This window comes from Maylandia zebra, linkage group LG15 (assembly GCF_041146795.1).
Source record: "Maylandia zebra isolate NMK-2024a linkage group LG15, Mzebra_GT3a, whole genome shotgun sequence".
In the NCBI taxonomy this organism is placed as follows: Eukaryota; Metazoa; Chordata; class Actinopteri; order Cichliformes; family Cichlidae; genus Maylandia; species Maylandia zebra.
Window position 1 is genome coordinate 30455440 of NC_135181.1, and position 19073 is coordinate 30474512.

Genomic DNA, 19073 nt, shown 5'->3' on the forward strand with positions numbered 1-19073 from the left:
CCACCATTATCCTGCTGTGTGAAGGAAGCACAAGCAGACAAAAGTGAATGCAGCAGCCATGAGAACTTCAAAGCGTTAGTTCATGACAGCCATGTTTAGTCTTCTCCCACACTTTTCTTCTAACCACACTCTTTCGAAACAGCTTTCAGTGGGAGGTTCAAATATGCCAATCACAACATTGTGACACATGAAGCACACCCTGTTGTGTTCGACGCCAGTCAATGCTAAAAAGGAATTAGTGATACATCTCAACAGCAATCCTAACATGAGATTTAAAAGTGAAATCATTTACAGAGACTTAAATACACTTACTTAATGATGAGAGAAATCATGAGTGTACTTCAACCTCACTGGGATCTTATTTCAGCCAAGAAGCAGCCGTTTTTGCCTTATCTGTGAAATGAGGATGTGTAATGTCATAACTTCAAAGTTGTAAATCAGTTCTGCAAAACATCCGTCTATAGCTGAAAGCAGTAGGAGGACCTATTTGCTACTGTCAATCGTAGGGTGGCAACTGCAAAGAAGTGCTGAAGCTCCTTTTCGTGTGAGAGACTAAAAATCCATAGCAGGCAACATGAAGTCAAAGCTGAAGATCTCCTTAGAAGAGCACTACCAGCATAGACAGTCATGTTTTCATCTAAAAAAGAAAATATATTTTCTTTCACAGAGATACAACTTATGATATTCTCCACTTATGAAAGACTTTTCTTTCCAGGTCCTCTTGAAAGAGAAGAACCATTAAAGTCTTGATAAAACTTGTCCATTACATAAGAATCTAAAATAACTGTCAGTGCTTTCTTTTGTCTTCTGAAATACAAGCAAATGGAAAGCTTTGCAAGTATGCCACCAGACTGTGGAATTCATTTAGAGGGTGTCGAAAAGAAGCACAAAGTGCAGCTTGATGAGCAACTAACTGCAAACCAGAGGAAAACAGTGTGCCGCATCTCAGATTACATGTTTAGAGTAAAGCCTACTACTCCAGTAAAGCATGCTCCGTCTCCACCAGCACACGAAGCTAATAAACCCACAAGAAAATGAATCTTTTTAAGTAGTCAACTTAGGGAAACTAATATATTATCAGTGTATATTTACCTGTTTGACTTACAGGCTAAGAGGATGCATGAGTGCAGGGAGCCAGAGGGCAACAGTCCACAATTTAAACTCCACTTAGAGAGCTGCAGCACAGCCGTTGTGGGACAATGGGAAAGGAAATTCGCTGTTTGGCAGCTGACCCAGTTACAGGTCAACAGCATGGTTAGATTGTTTCCCGACTTCAAAAAAAAAAAAAAAAAAAACCAGAAAAGAAAAAAGAAGGAAAAAAAGGTCCACACCTCTTCACTCTAGGTAATTATAGGTCTGTGAGCGGCCCGTGTATTAGGGGTTGCTCTGACAGGAGCAGATCAGTGCTTGCTGTCCCTGAAGGCAGCAGTGGAACGATGCCTGAGGCAGCACAGATAGAGACAAAGCTCCCATTGCTCAGGGTGTTATTCACTGTGCCAAAGCATTGACCCACAGCCCCACATTCATTTCTGGCAGTAGCAGGCCTTGCCATGCTACATCAATGGAGTCATTCACTACGCAAGACTGAATGCTCCTAAAAACGTCCAAATCAATTAAAGTTTAAATAAAAGGGGAATAAATCATCAACAGGAGCTCTTGGCAGCAATATCAGTCCAGCACCTGATGCTTGTGCAATCCCCCCCTCCCAAAAAAAAAGTTAGCTGACAAAAAAACAAAAACAAAAAAAAAAAAACCAAAAACACAAAAACACACTGAATTACAGCTGGGCCATATCATACCGCTCACGGTAATACCGGTATAATGTTGGGCAACGATAAGAAAATGAAATATCGCGATAGAATATGGGTAAAACGCGCATGTGCAGTGCCTTTGTACCTGCACCGCTTGATGGATTCTTGGAGCATTACAGCTATCGTAGGCAGGAGCCTCGCGGAGTGATACGTACTGTGCTTCAACATAATATTACCTCTTTTGAAGTTTTGTGGATATTATACATGGTTATGCTGAGGATATGTTGGCCAATTCCCACTGGAAATACCTTTTGGTTAAACTGTCAGCAAGGTTTTGCATTTGCACGGTTAAATTTTTATATAGCTTTAATGCACATAAAAAACAGCTGCTTGTTCAAGTGAAAATACATTATTAGTGCAAAAAAGTTGTGAAGTTGTAAAGTAATTTGTCTAGTGTCAGTTATATTGTTATCGCAAATTTTAAAATGTGTTATCGTGATAAATATTTTTGGTCAGATAGCCCTGCTCTACTGTGAACAATAAAATGTCATGTCGTACTATCTACTGATTGCAGATAGTGGAATGCAAGATGGTAATTGTTTAGGACAGTGCTGAGCTCGTCATGTCAAGTCTTCAAATGACTGATCTTCTGCAGAAATGGTAGCTCAAACATTAAAAACATACAGGTTGAATCCAAAACGTCCCCTGCAGCTTTAAGGAGCAGCACAGCAGCACTGCATGAAATATTTCTGCTGTGTCTTGGTCCAGCAAAACCTAAACAAATAAAGACGCTAATTGGTAGCCTGTCCCTCCCTAACCCAAAACTCACATGTATGTGTAAGTTTGTGTGTGCATTAAGCAAACACACTAACACAGGCATGGACATGTCGTACTTGAAAACATCATGCACAGTCAGCTACTGCCAAACGCACTCACAGGACCAGTATCCACTCCTGTGAGTCATGACTGTGGCAAATTATTCTCAGAATAGCAAAGCAAGCTGCTTACTTACCAACTTAGAATAATGTTGCACATAAGCAACATATTTACAACACAGAGCTTTCAATAAGGCCAATCAAATCAGTTTAATTACACTTCAGATAGCAAGGAATGCACTAAAGATAACGCAAAGCTGTAGATCAAATGTGCTGTACTACACAGTGTAAGATTTATGATTATGCTGAGCTATAATGCAACTTGCAGCTGTCCGCTTCCATTTATTCACATTATTGTGTATTACTCACATATACGTGTTCTTAAAGAACGCAACCTGACTCATACTTTTTGCTCCGTTTCATTTCATTTCGATGCAATGACTTTGACCAATCACAGGCCTTACCTTGCCTCCCACAAACCATAGAAATGCATGGAAATTTTACTGAGGAGTCTAGTCTTAACAAAAGAGCTCTCAAGTCATCAAATAAGCTGCGACCACCTGAATCAAAGTGATTTCTCACCATATTAATGTCACAAGTCAGAGTAAAATAAACTTTAAGATACACTGCAATTGTGTAAGGAATCTTGAGACAACTGTTCAAGAAGACACACGCACGCACACACACACACACACGCACACACACACCAGACAATGCCTCCTGAACAGAAACAAACCACACACATTAAGTGCAGAATCCAAACTGCCATCCACTGTCCATTGAAGCCTGGGCCTCAAAGGCCATGCAGAGCTGGGATCAACTCTGCTCAGCTTTTAGTTGCTCGCTTTTGAAAATAGGGACATGAAACTGTTCATGTGCATGCGTGCGTGTGCAGGAAATCAAAAATTCTTCAAGACCGCAGCCTGCAGATGGTAGTTGATTGGAAGCAGGCAAGAGCACCAGCTCCCCAGGTTAACCAACCCCTCCCAAGGCACTGTGGGAAACTGGGAGGTCTTAGAAGTGCGAAGACATGCCTTTCTCGAGAGGCCTCTCTGTGCAACCATGGACTGACAGCTTTTTCCAACTTTTTGTTTTCTTCTGTAAACACCATACAGGTAAAACAGCTGGCCCGTTGTGTCCATCTTTGCCTAATAAGGGAAGGAAAGGAAATGAACTCACCTCCTTTAAAATAAAAAAAATAAAATAAAAAATCCTCCTCCACCTACCTCTTCAGTACAAAATGTCTGTGGGCAGCACATTGCTGAGCTCATTAGCCAGGTTTTTAGAGTACAAATGTGTGTGTTCCATCACGCAGCCGGCCTACAGCTGTTTTCACCTGCAACCACCTCGACCACGAGCAGGAAGGTGGCGGGATGCTAATCCATTAACAAATCTAATTAAAAATACAACTGTAGCTATGCTGCTAGCTGACAACAGTTATTTCCAACCTGTAGCTTTTAAAGGCATGAAAAGGAAAAAAAATAATAATAAAAAAGTAAGACAATAAACTGTTTATTTGTAGTAAAACTGGCAAGTCATTAAGAACACATTAAAAATGACAGACTGATTTAGTTGAGGTGCTCTCTGTTACCTTTCCTAAGCAGGTTTATGCCATTTCCACACTGGCTTACTTTTCAAAGCTGGAAGCTATTTTCATCTTTTATCTACAGTCTGTGGCTAAAACATAACCTGTATTAAGCATTACAAAGCTACTGAGTTGACTTCTTCAATTCCTTTCGTAGTGCAAACTCCTCCGACAAGACAAAAGAATTTCTATGTTTACTTCTCTTGCAAAAAAGTTTGAAAATCTTAGACTTTGAAGACGCTTACTTGCCAACAATGGGGAGAAAATAAAAACTGCTTACAGACAACTTATTGAAAAATGAGAAGCTAGTTACTATAAACTAACCTGTCTTCCAACTGTATATCCATATGTGAAAACAAATTATGAGGACGTCAACTATCCACAACTACGTAAACAGGCTTAGCGTCACATAGCTGTTGCATTTCCTCTCTAACCCCGACTGGTCAGGGTAGACCGTTGCCTACCCTAAATCTGGTGCAGTAGCAATTTTTTTCCTTTCAGCGGAAGTTTGTCCTCCTCACTGTGTGCTGTTCATGGGAGAATCGGTGGCCTTGACCTTGCTATAAAGTTGCATGAGATTATTAACAGTACCAGGGTAGGGCTGCACGATTAATCGTTAGAAAATCGCGATCTTTTTTTTTTTTTTTTCGCCTGTCCCATTTGGTTCTTTAGCCATCAGAATTGTTGTCTGAAGACCAACAAGGATACCCAATGGATTTACTTTGCCAAATGGATCATCGTGGCATTGCCGTATTGGTCCATTTGGTTGATCTTTGTTTTTATTATTTATTATATTTTATTTTCAGATGTTACAGACGGGACAGACATGAGTGAGAGATAGGAAAGGGAGAAAGAAAGAGGAAGGAAAGGAAAAACAGAAGGGGAGAGGGACAGTGAGAAAGGGGGGGAGAAAAAAAATAAAAATCTCCTGGATCACCTGTTGAGAGAAGAATAGAAAACAAGCAAAAAAAGACAAAAAAAACAAAAAACAAAGCAACATACTAAACACAACACCATCGCATTAATCTAGCTAAGTGTAAACAGCAGTAAATACTAAATATTCAATGTTGTTGTGCAGCACGCAGGACAGATGTGCTTCGAAGTAGCAGCCAAGAAAGGTGTAATTTGGGTCTACGAGCAGTGAACACCCGTGTGCATACCTGTGTGGATCAGCGCGCTTGTATTCCAAAGGTTTCTCCATGTAACGATCTGCTAGGGAGTGTGGGGGGGCCACAGCCCCGTCCTCCAGGGTGTGAAGCAGGTATGGAGGAGATCAAAACTCCAGACATCCAGAGGCCCCCAGAACACAAGAAACCATGGAAGACCAACAGAGGGGCAGCCGTGCCACTGTCCCAGTAAGAGCTGAGGAGAGTCCCAGATGAGGGCTCACTCAGCAGCCGCGGAGCAGAAGCCAGGGGGAGTTGCAGTGACGCGCCCGTGAGCTCCGCCGGCCGCCAGCTGTGCCTGAGTGACCGAGCCCCAGGCCGAGAGGCCGGGGGCACCCCACCCCCGAAGGGGCCCGAGCGAGCCCCAGGCTCCAGGCCCCGATAAGCGGCCGCCAAGGAGTGAGCCGGTGTGTACCTGGACGCCCACCCCCAGACACAAGGAACCACCAACGCACCGACACCTGAGGGAGTCCGCCACCGGCAGGGGAAGTGGTGGTAGGTGGAGATAGGCCTCCAAACCTTGGAGGGCCTGAGGTGTCCCCAGAGAGGTGGCGTCTGATACCCAACCTGACATATAGACACAGACATACAGGCACACACAGACACAAACATCCATTCCCCCCCTCATGCTCTCATATGCACTCACTCCACACTCAACCAACGTGGAGACAGACATAAAGAGACGCTGTACACACGATCACACTCCCCAAGCGTACTCTACAAACCGGGTCTAGGTACCCTTGCTCCTGGAGGGGGGAACTGCACCCAGACCCAGGTGGTGTTACCCTTTTCCCTGCGGTGGGGAGAGGCAGACCACCCCGACTCCGTAGCAGCAGGGAGGCCCCACACTCCAGACCGCAGTCGGACGGCCAACTCCACCTAGCCCTCCCGCTCCAGCAGGCCGCAGAGAATAGGGGTGGGAGAAGACTCCAAACCTCCCTCCACCCGCTCATTGTAGTGTTGATGCATGTGTGTTCTAAGGTGCAATTAAAACCCAGGAGGGCAAGAAAATCGCGATCTCAATTCATACTTGTGTGCGATCTCATTTCCAAATGACAACGATTAAAAAAAAAAAAAAAAAAAAAAAAAAAGAAGAAGAAAAAAAAAAAAAGATGACAATTGTACCGCATTTTGATCCGGGACGTAATCTGCATGAAAACAAGCGCTCACTCTTCCTGCTCAACAAATGACAAGGGCGGAGCCTCATGCCACGTGATACAGAAGCTGGTTGCTAAAATTGGCACGGAAAAAACAACGGAGAGCACGTCAGGGATGACAAGAAAGTACCCAAATACCCAAATATCAGAACCTTATACAGCGCTTCCCTATACACGTCGAACTCCCGCAGGCACAAAGAAATTACGGAGGCTATTACTTATCACCTGACCAAAGATATGGCTCCCATCAACACTGTGCAAAACGAGGGATTTAGGAAAATGATCAACACCCTAGACAAACGCTACACAGTGCCGTCCCGCAACTATTTTTCTATTGTTGCACTACCTGCTCTATACACGCAGTGTCGAGCAACAGTGGAGACGGAATTTCAAGCAGTACAACATTTTGCGGCAATGACAAAATGTGAGACATTTGTTGTTTTTATGTTCAGTCTCAACTGTTACAAAGTTGATGTGCAGTTAATAAGTGCAATAAATATTTATATTGGAAAAGAAAATCGTGATCTCAATTCTAAGCAAAAAAAATCGTGATTCTCATTTTATGCAAAATCGTGCAGCCCTAGTACCAGGACAACAATGACTGAGTGATTCAAAAAAGACATGAAAGATAAGGTGGTGTTATTAAATTATGTTTTTCAATAAGAGATATTCTGATTAAGATCAGATCAGTATTTAATTCAGAAATCCAGTTTATTCTTTTAACTGTGTGGTGCATAGGATAATGGTAGCTGCCGAACTCCAACATTAGCATTATTGTTTTATTATTAGCCATACCAGGTAGCCATTAGGAAGAGCAAATGAAGTAATGAGACCATAAAGACACCTAATGTGGCTATCTGATAAGGGTGCCCTCAGCTGCTCAGTGGGGTTGTCATAGTGAACAGATGCATCATTTGGTTTTGAAAAGATTTTATGATCGATGTGCTTCCTGACACAGTTTCCCATTTATCTGTTCTTGGCACTGGCACTAGGAATACACTAGTTTGTGAGTGGTCAGTGAATGGTTTTGGTGGCATGGACACTGGGCTACTGGCCCATGGATATATATATGACAAACTTGAATACTTTGCTCAATATTATACCACAAAGCAACCTTTAAAGAGTCACTGTGCATTATTGAAATGAAAGAAAAAAATTGTATGTAACACTAATTAACTTTTTCACCCCAATTATAATTCATCCCAACATTAAAACTAAAACACGCTGTGTGTGAAACACCATCAAGGTTTTAAATCCTGCCGTATACTTCTTTTCCATTTTTGGATGGCGTTCATCCATCTTTTCCTTTTCCAGCAACTGGCATCTTCATTTCTTATCAAATTACATTCTTTTTACATGGCTGACTTCAACAAGAGAAAAAATGCTGTCAGACACTGACAGCATTATTTGTTTAGAAGAGTATTCTGCATTCCTTCTGAATAGGAAAGGTTAGGGTCACAGTGTGAACCACATTGACATGCAAGAATGACATCCCGAGGACTGCTCCATAGCTGATCACAGGATGTTCATTTACTCACAGATTGTTGAGTCATTTTCAGACGTATACTGCAGGCCTGAATTCTTCTAGGACTTTTCTTTGCAGTGCAGTCATATTGAAATTTAACCTGCCAGTTTCCTAATATAGTTCATTGCAAGAGTTGCTTGCATTTGCTGCATTTACCACTAATGAGTCAGCTTCATGTGTGCCGCTGGCTCTTTCAGTTCACAAAACAAGAATTAGGTACAACCTGGATAGGTCGCCAATCCATCACAAGGCCAACACAGAAAAAGGTTTGAAACGATCATGCTTTTTTTTCACCGTTTGAGGGAATAATGTATATGAAAAGAGGATGAAAGAGGATACATTTTCACATCAGGATGATAATCATCTAAATGTTTCAAAATCCATAATATGCTATGTCATGGGCCAGCTGAAAGCTTTGCTGTGTCCCTGACAGTCCCGTGTATGAAACACTGAAAGCCTGTAGAATGACTCGCTCTATCCAGGCACCTACTTGCCTAAACTACAAGGAGAATTTCCACTAGAGTGGTATGAACACACCTGAAGTGAAACATTTCCTTCTGTGTGCAAAATATGAGAAACTGTGGAAAACATTCATTTCTTATTCCCCAAATTGAAGTGAGTTTGCATGTTCATTTGGCTTAAGAAAAATCATGAAGTGAATAGCAGCAAAGGGGTCTTCATGCCAGGCCAAATGTGCATGATTGATTTTCCTTCCCCAGTTAGGTTTTTAAATCATAAATGTTTCTTATTTACATTTGTTTCAAATTTCACTGAATTTCAAAACATGATGAAAAGATATATCTCAGAACTTACATTTACATTGTCATTTACAGTGATGAATCAGTCAAAGAAACACCTCTTTATTGAGGCTGTGCAACAATCCTCCACCACTGACAGCAGTTGTTTTTGCAGACCCTACTCCCCGCTTTAACTTTCCTTAGGCATTATATGTCAGGACCACAGCCCAGGCTTAAAATAGAACCCTCAACAACATGAAAAGCCTTATCCTGAACCATTAATCTTTTTGTCTGCCTTCCTCCAGGGAAATCTGAATTAAAAGAGAGGGCGCGAGCAATCTACAAAGCAAATTAATAAGTGAAAATAAAGTGTAAAGCAACGAGGGCCTCAGCAGGGCACTGTGTTTTTCCTTACATTGTGGAAACATTAATTGTCAGCTGACAAGCCCCAACACACACTCTCATTGAGCAGGTACGTTAGAAACTATAAGCTAAACTTTCCAAGCCTAGTCTCAGGAAAGAGAGATAGAGATTAGTTTTCCATCTTTAAACCAATCAGCAAAGCAGCAGTGTCCAAACCATGTGACTGTGTACATTGCTTTCACACTTTACAGGGCCAGCATGCTTAGGAGGAGGAAAATGCTGTACAGACCGTTGGCACTCACTGCAAACTGTGCAGTTTTCACTCAAATACAGCCAGAGGCCAAGAGGAGGGTGGAGACTTAAACCAACCAATCCAAGCTGAGACTGCTAGTAAAAAAGAAATAAATAAAATAGCAATTCAAACATTTAAAATGGGTATATGAAGCTGTTGGATGAATATTTGAACACTTTATACCACAGGAGTGCACACAGTCTGACTCTGGTGTGACCAAACAGCTATTCATTTTCTGCTCCATATATTATTTATTATTCCCATCACTGCACGTCTACGCGGCTGTCCAAATACAACAGGATGCACCAAGTTATCTTTGTCCTAGAAAAAAAAGAAAAGAAAAAGAAAAATTTTCAGATCTATTCCCAAAACTACAAGCTGCAACAACTACATGTGGGATGGCAAATGGCAAACTCTGGAAACCGACGAGCACAAGGATGCAACAGATCTGCATTTGGTGTGTAAGCATGAGGAAGGACGACAAGAGAAGATAGATAAAGACATGTTCCTGTGTCCCACGCGATGGCCGACAGGTTCAGTGACTCAGCTCCGAATCACCAAGTGCCCCCTGCTCTTCCTGTTCCTTTAATCGAAAACCTCACTGCACTTTTTCACAGATTGACACTGTACACTGCACACACTGTATATCTTTGACAATGTCAGTTTTGGCCGGCGGTCATAGGTTCTGTCCAATAATATGACGCGAGACTGGAGTAAAAGACATCCATGGATTGGCACTTTATTAAAGAAGGAGCATGATAACAGCACAAACACTAACTACAACTAAACAAAATGGCTTCCTTTTATACTCTACCTTTTCAGGTGAGCATCTGGAATAGCCCAAGTATGGGGGTTAACTAATCAAAATGAACACATAACCCTCCACACAAACAAACATACAATAACATTAAAGCACATCACAAACATATACATATTTCCAACACATACTATAAACAACCCAATAACATAAGCTTCACCCATTTCTATCTAAATTAAAACCCTCTTTATCCATACTCCCTAACCTGGCACACTGGTCTGCTCCAAGAGCTCTTAAACAGGTGAATGAGCCGCTTTCACTCTTTTGCTCCACATCCTGCAAGAAGCAACTAGGACAGGTGAGTACCTTTACAAGTTCTCATTTCACATATGTTTAGGTTATTGATAAATGATTAACTGCAAACAGCTCTAACTTTGGCTCTTCTCCGACACAGGTAGGATGGCTAGTCCCACTGTCTCTTTTCTGTTACAAGCTGTCAATTTAATTGTATATCAAATAACCTAATAAAAGACTCCAAAAGATCTAATGTGTTTTCTTTATTACCCTATTTTAAATTCCCAATCCAACAATTTATTATTAACAATACCAACCAGGTAATGGAACCCCTGGTCTCCATTACAGACAACCACAATGTACATAAACCTTCAAAACAGCTTTGAGTTTATTTACTGTCTGTCAACTAATTATTTCATCCCTACTGGTGGATATCCAGGGTTTCCCCACACACACTTTTATGGCAGCCCAAACATATTTTGAAGGACCTTTGTTTATTTTTGTTTTTCATCCCTCGACCCATCAGTTTGCTGTTGGACATTGGCCACATTGTCATATTAAAAGTTCAGATGCTACTAAACTTTTACCAAACTGCTAAAAGCTAAAGGTCATTGCAATAGCTCCTCTTTCTCACCTAGCTGGCTACGTCCCAGCTGTAAAGGGCTGACACCACACAATTTCAGAGCCAATGACCTACAGGCAGGCTGGTCAGGTTGATGCCTATGCCAGTCTGCTGTCTTGAGTCTCTTGAACCATTTCGCTCTGGACATGTGCTAGGGCTGAGCGATATGACCCAAAATTCATATCTCGATATTTTTTAGCTGGATGGCGATATAAGATATATCTCTCGATATTTTTTTAAAGCCTTTAAGTAAGAACAAAAAGAGAGTTCTTAGTCAAAGCTGTGTCCCAGATGTCACACAGGCACTTTTATGAACATACAGCATAGATGTACATGAAAAAAACTACTCAAAAATAAATTATGAGCATTTATTACGGAGAAAACGTTGAATATATTACGTTGAAGCACAGTACGTATTACTACACGAGGCTTCTTGGTACCCGTAATGCTCCGACAATCCATCAAGCGGTGCAGCTCCGTAGCTTACCAAAGTCATACTAAAAAATTTGACAGATTGCTGAGTGCTGTGTACCACATAAAATCGGTTCGCGGTCATCAAGCACAACCAGAATTCATACAAAAGGCGTGCTGTCAACTTTTGAGAGAATTAAAGGATCTTAGGCTGTGCAGCCCCTCTGGGCTGCATGGCGTTAGCGTGGTTAGCTCGATAACACGTTGACGCCGTCCAGCCCCACACACGGGGCGATGCGCTGTAAATCGTTAACGGAGATTTGCCGTGTGCATCTTGTCGCTGCCTGCAGGTGAAGCGATGGGGGAGAAGGGGGAGTTGTGTTCAGTGAAGGAGAGAGGCAAGGCCGAGTAACGTTGAGTAAAGACAAAAGTGGACGAAAGAGAGGCAAACTTGTGTCTCCACAACTATAATTATAACGTAACATAGACTATATCGATATAAAGGATATTGTCACATCTTATATCTCTTATAAAAATATATCGATATTTTAAAAAAAATATAAAAAAAAACTCGATATATCGCCCAGCCCTAACATGTGCTGTGGTTAAGATGACCACTTTGACACACGCAGGAGGTGGAAAATTAGTGCCACTATTCTTCATTTTACTACACCCACAGAACAGAACAGAAACTACCATCAACAAAACTTCAACACTTAAAGTGTTAAGAAGTAAATTTTCAGTTTGAAAGAAGACATTTTGCAATCATCAACATTTCAAATTAAGATTTTTCCCCCCAAAATGGTTTTTATAAGTTTTAAAATTAATGTTTTTAATCACAGGAGTGACGCAAACATGAACGTGAGGGAAACTAAGCATGTACTGCTTGACTGTTGGTACCTTAGGTTAACTCTGCAGGAAGTTTTGGCAGGTAGTTGTCAATCACTAGGAGGACTAACCCTGCTTCCATGCATTTGTTCATTTACAGCTGTCAAGTGGTCACTGTGTTCTGCCTCCCAAATGCAGCTGAGGCCAGAATGAAGAACGTTTCAAAGAAAACAGAGGTTCAACAACTCCAAATCTACTGGTCAAGTAAAAAAATAATACATCTGCATGTGCATGGGCAGTGAAGAGTTACAAATCAAAATATTTATCAAGTTTATTTTAGTTGTTTACTTGTACAGTTGCATGCAAATGGTTAGGTACAAAAGACTTAAATGAGTGAAATGATTCTCAAAAGGTAAAAAAAATAACAGCTGGAGAAAATTTCAAAGCTTTAGAAATTATTCGTGCTCTCTTGCATCACCGACAAAATGCACCAGCTAGAATCACCCATTCATTTCTGAATATTATACTGAAATTAAATTTGAAAAAAAAATGTTCAATTGGTTTTTTTAAACATAAAAATTCAGAATTTCAGTTTCTAATCACTTTTTCAAATTGATAAAACTTTTGACCCTGACTTGGCTCCATATATTAAGGAGCAGCTGAAGGTTTTGCAATGCCCCTGACAGTCCCCTGCAGACTTGTGGACAATTAAACTGCATATGTTGCTTTTCTAGTACCGTATTTTTTGTACCATAAGGCGCGTTAGGCAAAACAAAACAGTCTGATAAGTCAAACTTTACTCAACTCATTCTTCTTGCTTCCTCCACTTCCGTACCATTGATTCATTAATGTTGAATTCTCTCTTTATCGAGTGGAAAAAAGTTAGCGTTCATCCTCCAGCTTCACTGTGTTTATGTTATGCTAACATAGCTGTGTCGCTAGCGATCACTTAGAACATTCATTATATACCAGCTAGTCTAATTTCAGTAACCCTTCAAAAGTCACTGTCGTTTCATTTTCTGTCTTCATTTATGTTGGAAGTGATAGCAGAGCTTTAATTTTTTCAGAAATCTCTCAGTCAGAACATGGCACAAGATTCAGCACACAGTGGGGAGGACTAGTGGAGTTTGGACCCGGATTACTCCGTGAGGCTTCTGACTACGGTAGCTGTAATGCTCCGACAATCCATCAAGTGGTGCGGCTTACCAAAGTTGCATTAAAACATTTTTTGACAGATTTTTGCAAGCCTTATAGTCCGAAAAATACGGTATGTCAATACACTTGAAGGTAAGATTTTCTTTTTGGTGGAAAAAAAAAAAGAAGTTGTTCCTGGATAACAAAATATACAAGACAGAAAAAACAGCAGATAAACAAAGGAACTTGGTGTGCTGAATGGAGCCTGTCCACAACAACAAGTCATACGGTGACTCATGGACATGTGGCAGAAGTAACCTGCTGGCTGCTCTAAAAACAACTGAACACCAGCTTAGTTGTTAAGTGGAAGAGAACATTGCACAAGCAGACTATGAATTACATTCATCAGCTACAAGAAATTTAAAGCTAGTTTACATTTACTAAGATGTGCACCTTTCTTCCTTTCACAACTGACGGTTTCTGTCCTCTTGCAGAAAGACAGTAAAAAACTAAGGAAAATCCAAGTGATGTGAAAACCAATCTGATGAGAGGTTGGAAGTAGATGAACTCTGTTGGGGGGGTGGACCAAAAAAAGAAAAAGGTTCAGAAACAGTTGGTTCTGATAAATTTTCTGCCAGAAGTTTCAAAGACCACTTGGTTTTACTGTCCAGCTGCATGGCAGCAGATTCCTCCACTACATGTTTCTCAATGATTGATTATTTGGCAGCTTGAGGGCCAAGGCAGCAACTTCAGCCTCATTAGTGGCTGCTTAGACTTGGGAATTTATTGGACCGTGCTTACCTTTGCATCCTACAAATCAAATCAGGGTGTGACAAAAGCCGATAGCAAAGGTTTTTCAGATTGAGAGTAGAAAGGTGTAATGTCTTGATTGGTGAGACATTTTCAACAGACGACATTTGACAATCATGAGTAAGATCGTCAGTCTGGACTGAACAGTCTGACTCTGACTAATACCTGGTATATAGAGTGGTATCTTAACCATTCCTTGAGATAACAAAGTAACACACACAATAAAAGACATAAATACCAGACATAACTTCTATGTCAATCTCATTCCAGAGCCCCTCCTTCAACAGCCCCCCCCCGACACACACGCCTTTTTCCTCAGTAGTGCAACAATACAGACACGCTAACAGAGCAAGCCATCTCCTGCCGAGATCCCACCCAATATTTCCTGCAAAACAAAAATCTTTAGGTGCAGAAATGGTCCAGGTTATTTATGCTACTTATCTTTAAAGTTACTTCTGATCACTTTTTGACCTTTTTGATGTGAAGACATCCAGTACAAACTAGAGACGAATGAGAGATGAAGTTTTGTATCTATTTACATTATTGAGGAATCTGTAACAAGTGATCTGTGTGTGTGTGTGTGTGTGTGTGTGTATGTATGCTCTGAATGTGCAATTGTAATCTTACTTATCCAAGTACATTTACAGCTATCTACTCTTCACTGTTCAAGAAACTGAGTGCCCTGCTTAAAGGCACATCCACTGAGGAGGAGGAAGCATTTCCTATCCATCTCTGGGATTCAAATCTTTGACCTTCTGGCTCACTGCAGTCAGAGCTTGGGTGGCAGTGGCATCTCTCACCACTCGCTGCAAGGCAAGTGTACACAATAAGACTTCTACGAGACTCCTAGCACTCAGACGTTTGGTGATGACATGGCAAGTATGCAGCAGCCAAATCTTCACCCTTTATCACCTTACGAAATGCACTTACTGTATGTCATCATGCTCTCTGAAGTACACAGACAGAGGGATATTAGCAGTACTTCTGTCTTTGGTCAGCTCAATCTATCGTTTCAACCCACCTCTGAGGGTGTTACCAGGTGGGAAAAACATTGTGAAGCCTTTTAACCACACTTTTAACAGGGTTTAAGTGTAGATTTAGGTTGTGAGGCTAAAGCAACAAATTTAGGCTCTTTCCAGAATAGGTGCCTCTCAGATTTCCTTTGAAGAAAGTGGAATCACAAATCAAACAGTTATTTTTGTGATTTGTTGAACAAATCCAAGCTTTTAAAATTTGGTTCAAAAAGAAGTAGACATCAATGCATCCCTGCATGACTGTATTGCTAGAGCTCTGTCTGCTTGGCTAAGGAAAAAACCCTCCACCGGAAATACTTCCTGCAGCTGTTAGGAGTATCATTCCCCCACCTTGAGGCCAACCAAAAGACAAATAGCAGCCAAGTCATGTGACTCCTCTGCTGCTGAGATGCCATTGAGTTTTATTCTACCCTTCTAAAAAAAAATTCAAGTCATACTTGTCTCCTACAGAGAGCGAGCCCTTTTCACCCACATCATTGTAATGCACTTGCAATACAAGCCATTAGTTGTCATTATAACCCTACAAATCACTATAACCACAAACTAAGCTTTCAGCCATAACTGGTCAGTTTATCTGGTCCACATTAAAGATTTCTCACTACTTGTGTCTAAGTATTCTAAGCCATTATTATTAATATAAAATCACTAGTTTAACTTTTTAACTTTATATTTTTAAGGGATTAAAAAAAAAATTCTTTTAGCTCAAACCTTAAACAACTAATAATATCTTGTACTTTGCAGCTGGCCAATCTGTTGTAGAAATCCAAATTTGTTCTACACATACTATTAATGTAAGGGTAAGAGGTAGGGGTGGAATACATCCATGGATAACAGCTACACATGTGTTAAAAAAACAAACAAAAAACAACCCAAAATGGATGATGTTGCTAAGGAACTATTAGATAGACCCTCATAATTGCACCTTAAAATAAATTATTATGCACATTCCTCTTCTGTAATTGCCAGAAAATTCAAGTCATACTTGTCTCCTTGTCTCTTTCTCCCATCTTTCTTTTATATACTTTGTTGAATAATTGCTGAGATCAGGAAGACTTTTGTATATTTGTGAGATTACACCTTTCTTAATTTCTGACTTATAAGCATTTACAAAGAGTTGAATAAATGGCCTTGCTGTAGTGGGTATTTGGTTTTTAATGTTTCGAGTATAGAAGTTTCTTAACTGTAAGTATCTATAGTGGTCTTGGTTTTCTAAAATAAACGTTTGCTTTAAAGTGTGGAAACTCATAATTTCATCTTCCTTTACAATATCAATGTAATTCCTTTATCTATCCAGTTTTTAAAACTAGGGTCTATTTGATTTGATGTAAATTCCGAATCATATGCACACCATTTTAATATTTTTATATCCTTCTCCAGCTTATTTTCTTTTACCACCATTTTCCAAACCCCTAGTGTGGTCTTTACCCAAGGATTTCTTATTTGGAAATTTAGTCCTGTAGATGTTTAGAACTGCCTGTATATGCATATTGGTTTTTGTTTTGCATTCAATTTCCTTCAATGTTGCTACATACGAGGGATCGCACCAGTGCAACATTGCTGAAGTATAGTATTATTTTTTTTAAAACACGGTAGGTCCCAGCCGCCATTCTCTTTGGGCAGTTGTAATGTTTTGTATTTCTACAATTCTTGAATAGACCATCTGCAAGTTTAATATAGCTTAAACTAGCCCCAACCACTGCACCAGTAACTAGAACTGAGAGGAAACTGCTCACAGGCCTCCATCACCTAACTAATACACGAGACACTGTGGTCTGAGAAGCAGCTGACATTGGTCACGCACTTTCTTAACTGATACCTGGTGGGTGGAGTTATGACAGTATTTCATAAGTGCTTCTCATGTTATATGATAAACACTAGTAAGTAAAACACACAGGTGCCTCTAGGTTGCATCCCTGGCAGCTTGCTATCTAACAAGATATAACATGCAATTTGGAATATTTGGAAAGTCTAAAGTGCTTTTTTTAACCTCCTAATTGAAGCTAGGTTAAACATGGCCCAGACCTGTCTCTGCACTGAACACAGCCAGAGGACTCCTGGAAAGAGGGCAAACACTCATCCTGTGTTTAAAAGCTAGGTCCTCATAATGGCAGATCAGAAAAAAAAATAGAGGATGGGTAAACCTGTTTTATATCCCTTCATTTATGTTTTCAGCTTAATGTAAATAAAATGCAGCCAAAGTTCATTTGTGAAGCCGTGACACCATGTCACGGCTTCACAAATGGGTAGCTGGGGTGAGGACAATCATTGTGTTAGCACAGATAAGTGTGTTTTGTTTTGTTGAGCCATTTCTCTTAATCTTTGTGAGAAAGTCATTCCTTATAAAATTATTCCCAGAGTAATGTTAGACTCCAAGAACACTACTGGGAGCAGATCATAACAAAGCTGTCTATCATCATAACAATGTAAAGGTAAACACCCTGTTAGCTATTTGAAGAAGTAGAGTATTAGCTGAAGTATTGAACTTTTGCTTTAAAGAACTCAAGGCTGAAAGCTCAGAATTTCTCAACAGCCCCTTCACCATAAAAGTGTGTTTTTAAAAAGAGCAAAAGGCTCTTAAGATAGAAGCAATTTGATCAACACTGAAGGCTTATTGAAAAGGTATCCCTTAAGCTCATCATCTGTGAGGGTTTTTTTTTTTTAAAACATGCTTTGCATTTTCCTCTGTTGAGCAGAAAATGCAAATAACAAGATTGATTTGGAACAAAAAAAATTAACAAGGTATATGGCGTGAAAAGTGAGATCTTGAAGCCAGATATCTCTTATAATCAATAAGCCTATAAATTCTCCAGATATATTGTTTACTGCAGTAAATGTGCACAAATTGTGATAAGAGTTATATCTACCACCAACTTAAGGATACTGTGAAATGCAATCATCAGTGTGCAGTACTTCATGGTTTCCTGGATACATGCCTCTCTTTTCACACACATCCAGTTTTCCTGGCCTGCAGAGGACAGGAGGGACAACACAGCATCGGTTCTGCAAAGACTGGCACCAACAGGTGTGCCTAGGGGGGTGCCAGCATCAGCCTGGCCTGGTCCACTGCACGGACATCAGCCAAACCACACACATACGCACACCAGAACCCAAGGCAGTGCATTCCTCTAAGGAATACCACAGCACAGCGGCTTTGTTGTGACATCTCTAACCAGGCGCTGAGGCAGGCCAGTAGGTTTGGGAGACAAAAGGGCAAGAGATGAGAGAGAGAAGAAAAGGTTATGGGGGTAGGTATGAGAATGATGAGGTGGCTGGACTCCATGATCTAGAGATATCCCAACACAGTCTCTACTTGTGTGCTATACATTGAAAGGAAATTTCCTGTGATCAGTAAGCAAGCACAGGAAAAAATTTCAAACAAAGGGAGACCCTGTGCCACTAGGAGAAAGAGCAAAGGTCCCAGGGAACAATCTTATCTGTTTGCAGTGGTGTTGTGTAATCACCGGGGGATGGGTTCTGTACGTGTTATGGGAACTAAGACTTTCTACCCCCAACCATCTCAGGTAGCTCTATCTTAAGTTCAGAAAGATGCAAAGCCAGAGTCTAATTTAATAGACCACTACTAGCTGAAGAATTTCAGAGAGACCCACACAAGCATTTGCCCTTGGCAAAGCTACACTGAACCACAACAAACAAAGACTTTCAGCTGGGTGGACTCGGTTGTCCACCACGCCCTGACAATATGTTTTCAGAGTGAGACAGTGGGGGAGTATA

At 40.7% G+C, this 19073-nt stretch overlaps 1 protein-coding gene across 5 annotated transcripts in view; it reads right to left on the bottom strand.

Moving 5' to 3' along the window:
* Positions 1-19073, bottom strand: part of tab2 (TGF-beta activated kinase 1 (MAP3K7) binding protein 2) — a 45115-nt gene that overhangs the window by 14956 nt on the left and 11086 nt on the right. For 2 of the 5 annotated variants that reach the window (XM_004566237.5, XM_004566236.5), the window contains exon 2: positions 313-393. The exons of the other annotated variants lie outside the window; for them this stretch is intronic. The gene's annotated coding sequence lies outside the window, so the exon portion shown is untranslated. The remainder of the gene's footprint in view (positions 1-312; positions 394-19073) is intronic. 5 annotated transcript variants of the gene reach the window in all.